The 8,163-nt window shown below is 36.1% G+C and overlaps 1 pseudogene; it reads right to left on the bottom strand.

Annotated features, from left to right (window-relative positions):
• Positions 1-782: 782 nt before the first annotated feature.
• LOC149232315 (UDP-glucuronic acid decarboxylase 4 pseudogene) lies at positions 783-1,667 on the bottom strand (annotated as a pseudogene).
• Between the last annotated feature and the right edge of the window lie 6,496 nt (positions 1,668-8,163).

The following is an 8,163-nucleotide window of genomic DNA, read 5'->3' as shown; positions in this document are numbered from 1 at the left end:
ATACAGATTTGGATCATTCAAGCTCCTATGAAAGCCATGTTGTACAAAAAAATGAGTCAATTTTCTCATACCATGACTTGGGTGCCTTTTTCAATTTACACACAAGATGTTCCTGCCCCCTTTTCACAAAACCTTCAAGCTGTACTAAATAAATTTCTTCCTTCAAGTCACCACTCAGAAATGCAGACTTAACATCTAGCCGGTGTAGCTGCCATTTTTGTTTTGTTGCTAAGAGAAATTAGCATTCTAATGGTGTTTAATTTGGCTACAGGAGCAAAGGTGTCATCGAAATCTATTCCCTCTTGCTGTGAGTAACCCTTTGCTACCAGTCTAGTTTTAAGTTTCTCTATACTCCCTTCTGCATTTATTTTTGGTTTATACAGCAATTTGCATCCTATGGGGGCTTTACCTTCAGGCAATTCAACCAAATCCCAAGTATGGTTTCTGATTATTGATTCTATTTCTTCATACATTGCAGCCCTCCATGCATCAGAATTACTTGCTTCCTCATAATTTGCAGGTTCTACAATGTTTAAAAACTTTGACATTAATGCATATTCTTTCAATTTAGAAGGTAATCGAGTATTCCTACTTGATCTCCTTGGTAGGGGACTTACCTCAAATTTGTCTATTTCAGCCTTTTTTGGGCTTGCATTATTGATTACATTTCCTGTTACTTCTTCTTCTTGTTTCTGCTCCTCCCCTTCATCTTCCTCATTGTTTTCTTCCATTAGCAATGGAATGTCCCAATCACTGTTAGAGTCATCCTTTCCTTCTTCAAACTATTCTAGTTCTAACATTGTAAATTCCCTAGGATTCCCAAGATTGAAAGGACCAACATGTTCGCCCTTCATAAGTCGCATAAGGCCTTCAACCAGATCAAAAACGAACTGGAAGCTCCGTGTCTGTTTCCAATTTCCATAGACTATCAAAGGCTCCTTACGCAAAGCTTGAGAAACAAAATTACTTGCAACCCGACCATCATCACGGCACATTCGTGGACCGTATGTATTGAAAATTAGAGCAATCCGAACCTCAACATTTGCCCCAACACGCTTGGCAAGTCTAGATATGTTCAAGATTCCCACATCATTGGTTTTGATAGTCTTCACAGGATTGTGTTTGTAATGCACAGGGGAAGCGGGGCAAGCCAAATGGTAGATCTGATCAACCTCCAACAATAAGGGTTCCACAACATCATGCCTTATCCGTTCAAACCTCGAATTACCAAAATGATGCAAAACATTCTCCTTCCTTCCTGTGAAGAACTTGTAAACAACAATAACACTGTCACCTCTTGCCATGAGCCTGTCAAGTAGATGACTGCCAACAAAGCTAGCTCCACCCGTCACGACAACTCGCAGGGACTTTTTCTTCAAACCTAGGGGCACTTTAGCCTCCGAATTCACCATCGGACCCGAATGATACTGAGCAAACTGAGAAACAGGAGTCTCATAAACAACCCGATGAGGTTTGTCGGGCACAAACCTTCCATTTTCATTAACATTAGAAGCCAAAAAACCAAGCTGAAGGATAAGGAAAGTCGATGCGATGGCAATTCCTATCAAAATAAACAGCAGTTGTTGCTCTCTGAGCAAATAATCTACTGGCCTGATAATAGACCACGTATTTTCTGGCTTAAGAGAGTACTCATCACTGTTATTCATATTGAACTGATAAAATTTCTAATCCTCTGATGAATAATCTTCAATGAGCCACCACCGGGCAAGTCCGATCTGCTGCCACCAAACAGATCAGGAATTCCAATGCGCCACCACCGAGCAAATCCGATCTGCTACCACTGAACAGATCAGGAACTCCAATGCACCACCACCGGGCAAATCCGATCTGCTACCACCGAACAGATCAGGAACTCCAATGCGCCACCACCGGGCAAGTCCGATCTGCTGCCACCGAACAGATCAGGAACTCCAATGCTCCACCACCAGGCAAGTCCGATTTGCTGCCACCAAACAGATCAAGAACTCCAATGCGCCACCACCGGGCAAATCTGATCTGCTACCACCGAACAGATCATGAACTCCAATGCGCCACCACCGGGCAACTCCGATCTGCTGCCACCGAGTAGATCAGGAACTTCAATGCGCCACCACCAGGCAACTGTGATCTACTGCCACCGAACAAATCTGAAATTTCAAAGTGCCACCACTGGGCAAGGCCGATCTGCAAAAATTGCAGATTTTCCACAGAAAAAGAGGCTGACACTTCTCGACGGTGGAATACCCGCGCCGAAAACAAAATCGACGCGTCTCACAAAATTGGAGCGATTAAGGCTTGATTTTCCGCGCCAATAGCAATTCCTGGCACGCTGGCGCGATTATTTCTCTCAAACAGCGCCAACCCTTTCTTCTGCTCAAAAAATGGCACGATTGTTCATGACGAAGCCGCGCCAACCCTATTTTCCGCTTAAAGATGATCAGTCATCTGAGACTTGTCTTCAGGTGTTACTGCAGTCCACCTGATTCTACGAATTCTTCTGCACACTCCACCGCCACTACAATTCTGTAATCAATGATGCATCCTAAAAAAAATTAAGTCTATCCCTACTCTGTGCTCTGATACCAAGATAAAAATCAGACTTAAATTGAAAAAGAAGGAGTTACAGCTCACAGGTGAGTACTGCACTTGGAGACTGCACTCAAATAAAGAGAACTCTCTCCGTACACTCTACTTACATCAAATGAGCAATTACATCATTAAGTACATTACTAGAGATTAGGAAGTTGCAACCAAACTCCTAAACTCTAGGAACAAATCCTAAACTAAGGAGATACGTTACAACTTGTGTAACTATTTCTCCATTAATACAAAATAATATTAATTATTTTCAACTTTATTTAACGGTTATCCATGAATTCATTGTCCATCCTCCCTTAATTATAATTGGCTCTCAACGAATTGTCCATCCTCGTGAAGCCTGTGCTCTTTTTTCCCTTCGGTTTATTGTCTAATAATTGAGAAGTGGAGGCGAGGTGTTTGAAAGATACAGAAAAACTAGAATAAAATACTTATATTAATTCACTTAATTATATAAATTGGAAAATATATTTTTCCTTAATTAAAAAAACTAAGAGAAAATGGATAGTTAAAATTTCAAACAACTGTTGTGTTACATTTTTAAATAATCAATTCACAAACTACCATTTCATTTAAAAACTAAAATAAAATACTTATATTAATTCACTTAATTATATAAATTAAAAAATATATTTTTTCTTAATTAAAAAAACATAGATATCCCAGATTCACATTGTGTCAAAATTTTTATTATAAAATCTGGTGTATCCAAAGAAGTCAATTTTTTTAAATATGATATCATTGCATTTATTAAAGGCAATAAATACCCGTTATTTTTTAAACACTTATTATTGTTCTTGAAAATAGGGTTAATCCGTAAATGGAGGAAATTTTACATCGTAAGTTATGTAGATAAAACGTCATTGTCTTGGTAAAAAAACGCACTAGACTTGGATAGCCATCTTTTATGTTATCTTATTTAATGGTATACAAATAATTAAAAAAATGCTAACTAACAAATTCAAAAAAATGATTTGTGAAAAAAATTGAAATTTTTATTGGAATGGGATATACCCATCTTTATAGCTGAGTTGGAGAAATGTTTGAAAAACAAAGGAGCTTAACCACAAATCACACACAAAACACACTAGCTGCGTCTTTTCTTTTAATAACGCAAAAATTTAATTATTACAATGAATCTGGTGAAGTGTGAGTAACCCTTTTCAATTAGCGACTCACCTATGACATAACTCGACTTGACTCAGTGCTCGGTTAATTAAATCTCTAATTTTAGCCAACTTTTGAACGCGGGAGTAATTACAATTTCTAACACTCCCCATTAATTATGACTGTATGACTCAACATAACTCAAACATGACTCAATTTGACTCAACTACGCCTCCTAGGCTTACAACAAAAATTGAATCAATCATCACTCAAACATGTCTACAGGTCTATGTCTTAGTTAGGCTTACAATCACTCAAGACTTTTACAATTTTTCACTTTCTTTTTCTCTTCTTCCAAATTTTAAATCCTCGAAATCGCTTCATTCTCTGTTGTAGGTTTTTGTTGTAGACTTCATATTTCTTTACTTGTTGCTGTTGCAATTTTTCTTTGACTTTTCTTGAATTTGTGCTGAAACACAATCTAATCTTATTTACTACACCTTCATCTTCAAATGTTTGTTCAACCATGGAATTCTGCCACAACATTGCATCTTCAAACTATCTTCTTTTCTCTTCTTCTTACGCTTCATATTCCTGACTTTCTTTCTGCCATATTTCTTGATAGCAGAATCTTTTCTCTTCTTGACTCCATTGTTGAAAAATGGCTTCAATGCATTCATCTTTGTATTCAAAAAAATCCATATCATTAGGTACAGTTGTTTTTTTCCTGTAATCTGCACACTCAAAATGAGTATTCACCATTTCATTCAATTCTTTTATTCCAGCGGTTGCTTTAAGACTTCCTTCAATTTGTTATATTGGTTACTGAATCCATTCTTCAATGAGTTTCAAATATGCATCAAAATTATTAACAACCTTGTTTTAACCCTTTTCGACCATGATATCATGAACACTGGCATACTCAAAAACAATGTTTGAAACATATTTATTATGCCCTTTAGTGAGAGCTTCATGCTCCATGTCTTCCTTCTCTACCTTATTTCCAATTTCACTGAAACTGTCTTCCACTATTATGTGGTCAGTGGATATTCTCATAAAAACTTTTTCAATCACTTTATCCTCTTCTTGATCATGAGTTGCTTCTAGATCACATTCTTCTTCATGAGAAATTCCAACTGCTTCATATCTTTCTTCTATAGAGGCAGTTTCAACCTTCAATTCTTCATCGAACATTGTGCTTATCATATTGCCACAATCAACCCCTGTTCAAAAAGGAAACTAGATATCTCATCAACATAATGTTCATCAACACTATGGTGGGATATTCGAGCATGCATGTGCTCATTGTCAATTTCATTGAAAATTTCAACTTCAACAAATCCATCGTCTGCAGCTAGATTCACCAATGCACATCCCAATTTGCAGTCATCATCCACATGCGTTTCGTCACAGTGGGATTCACCATCATCCGCATCATCCACATTACAATGGATTCCTTTAGCATTGATATGCTCTTGCTCTGCTTCACATATACAGTGTCCTCCTTCTTTCTCTGCAATTTTTGTTGCATTTTCTTCATGCATATGTCTGCTTGCATAATGGGTTTCAATTTTATGGTCTTAACAACCATCATCCACTTTTGAGTGGGATTCTCCAAGCTCTATTTTCCTCTCAAAGTCTTTCTCATCTACTCTCAAATCTGTAGTTTTCTTCATTTCTTGTGACATAACTTGTTGTTGCATGTCACTCCCCCTTGCACCAAATTCTTCTTGCAAGATCTTCCATGCTTCCTTGGAAGATGTAGATTTTGCTACATTGCACAAACACTTATCATCCAATGTTTGTTTTATAAAATTCAATGCTTAAACATCACATACTTCATATATGGGTTATTACACTCTTACTCAATTAGCTATTTATCTCAAAGAAAATTTAACATCTTCAAAACCCAATGATCAAAATATTTACCTGTAAGCATAGGAGGTGGTAGCATATCAAAGCTACACCAATCACCCTAAATTTTTTCTTTCCCTTCCACTAGACTTCTCAGTTCCTTAACTGAAGTCTGAACCTTTCTAACCACGACAATATCTTTGCCTCTTCTTTTCGATTTATTTTCTTAATATGCTCCAGTCGCGCTTTGTGACTCATGACTGTGGTCTTTCTTCTATCTTATAGTTTCTTTCCTGATTGCAAGAGACTATCTTCCATATTGCCCCGAAAAAAATATAATCTTCAATATGTACTCCCATAAGGCACAATATTCACCCAAAAATTGTCATACTTAACAAAAAGCCAAAAAATTCACAAATAAACAAACTTTTGCAAAGCCCCTAATTTTTTTTCAATAAAACCACCTTGCGTTTTTAAATAAATAAAAAAAACTTATTTCGATACCTTAGTCCCCAAAGCACATTTTTCGTTTTTTAATTATAAAAGCACTTTAATAACTCTTGAAACATTTTAACCTAACCTTTTGAATGGATTTTTTTCCAAACCAAAACTCTCCTTAATAACCTTGGATCGACACGTTGACCTTTTAAAATAAACTTTCGAATATCATGTCCAACTTTTATGAAAAAATACTTTCATAAAGCTTTCGTTTAAAAATTACCTTTTAAAAACAATTTCTCGAATATATCTTTAATACCATGCACACTTGATGTACAAAAACTTTAGAAACCCTTTAAAACGTGGTTTCGACTTGTTAACGCGGCTTACAAACTAACACCTTCCACGATAATGCAGGGCCCGTTAATGCTTTAACGACCCTGCGTAGACTTATTACATTATTTAGCCACTTCAAGGTTGTTCACAACAGCTACGACTGCTTCTCCAAAAACTTCCTTCGCTTTTATGAAGAGTAACGTGGCTCGAATGAAGGAGATCTCGCATTTAACGCCCTCCACTACAAAGTGTATGGGGTTACTGCTCTAATTCTTCCCAGGAAAGTGTGACTGGCGTGCATGCAAAACACTGTAAATTTGCGACTCTTAACGTGGCTCTTTGCGAAAATCATGAACGTTATAACGCACTGAATACGTTATAGCTAAAACAAGAGAAAAAACATTTCTCTCTTCTCTATCAGGATCACTGCTTATCTGTTCTGCCTAGCTCTTTGTAACCTCAGTGTCATACCAATTTGTTGAAAAGGCAGAGGAGTTTAAACACAAATTGACACACGAAACACACGAGTTGCGAATTTTTTATTGATCACACAAAAACTTAATTATTACAACGAATCCGCCGAAAGGTATTTAAACCTTTTCAACTAGAGACCAGTGATCAAATTTGAAGGGCAAGTCTTAATTTCATTTAGAAGGGCACATATTTAGGTCACACTTCTATAATGAAAAGCATAAAAAAAAAGAGCAATTCATTTGACAACAGTAAATTATTTTCAAATTTCTTTTTATTTTTTCATAGGAGAATGGTGGAACAACAACCCCATGGATGTTGTGTATAATGCAGGTCTGATATGAGCCGCAACTAATATATCAAATGCATTTACCATTAATGGATAAACAGGAGACCTATATTCCTGCTCCAGTTCAGATAAGGATTAATTTTGTAGGAAATTTTTGTGACCAGAACATTCAAGCCAATATACAAGTAGCTCAATCAAAATTAAGTTTATTGCATGAATGAAAAAATTCAGTAAAATTATAAATAGGTTTAGGATTCAACAAAAGAGTGTACAAAGGTGTATATGTTTTTGGTATCTCCTTTTTTGATATGAAAACATACCAGGAATTGGGAATCCACAAACAATTCAAATCCAATATGTTAGGAAGCCTGTTGAATGTGCTCCTCTCCAAGCATAAATCGTGCTTAAACCTTGCTTGACAGGCGTTTGCTGAATGATGAATCTATGCTCCTCTCCAGCTTAAATCGTCGTCAAACCTTGCTTTGGGCAGCCTTCAGGTACAACCTAGTGAAATTACAAACCTAATACATGGCCCATATTGACATCTAGTCGCTCTCAATTGAAACTACCAATTGTAATGGTATCAAAGGGTAATTGTGACATAATAATTAATAAGAACTTCCATCATATGCACAATTAGAAAAAACAACTCAAAATGAAACTGTTGTTTTTGAAATGGGAGCAACTCAGAAACTGCCAAATGTAATGGTATCAAAAGGTAATTGTGACATAATAATTAATAAGAACTTGCATCATATGCACAATTAGAAAAAACAACTCAAAAGGAAACTATTGTTTTTGAAATGGGATTTAAGTTTTAACATGAAAAGAAATTTACAAATTCAACATTCCTAAAATTCTAATTTAAGAAAAAATGAAATTGAAAAAAAAGGTTGACAATTTGACAGCACTTCTTAAAAAATTTTAAGATATTATTCCAATTTTTTTTAAATGACAAAAATCAATTTTTAAATTTTTTTTGATTGGTAAAATTTTCTCCCTACTTCTCTGACGTGCCAGAGACCCTTTGAAGGGCTCTGACGTGTTCAATTTTGATCCCTGCTAGAGAC

The sequence above is a fragment of the Pinus tabuliformis genome, chromosome J (assembly GCF_031772625.1).
Source record: "Pinus tabuliformis cultivar Carrire ecotype Pingquan chromosome J, CPIR1, whole genome shotgun sequence".
Classification (NCBI taxonomy): Eukaryota; Viridiplantae; Streptophyta; class Pinopsida; order Pinales; family Pinaceae; genus Pinus; species Pinus tabuliformis.
The sequence above is the reverse complement of the archived record's forward strand: the minus strand, read 5'-3'. Positions and strand labels throughout refer to the sequence as shown.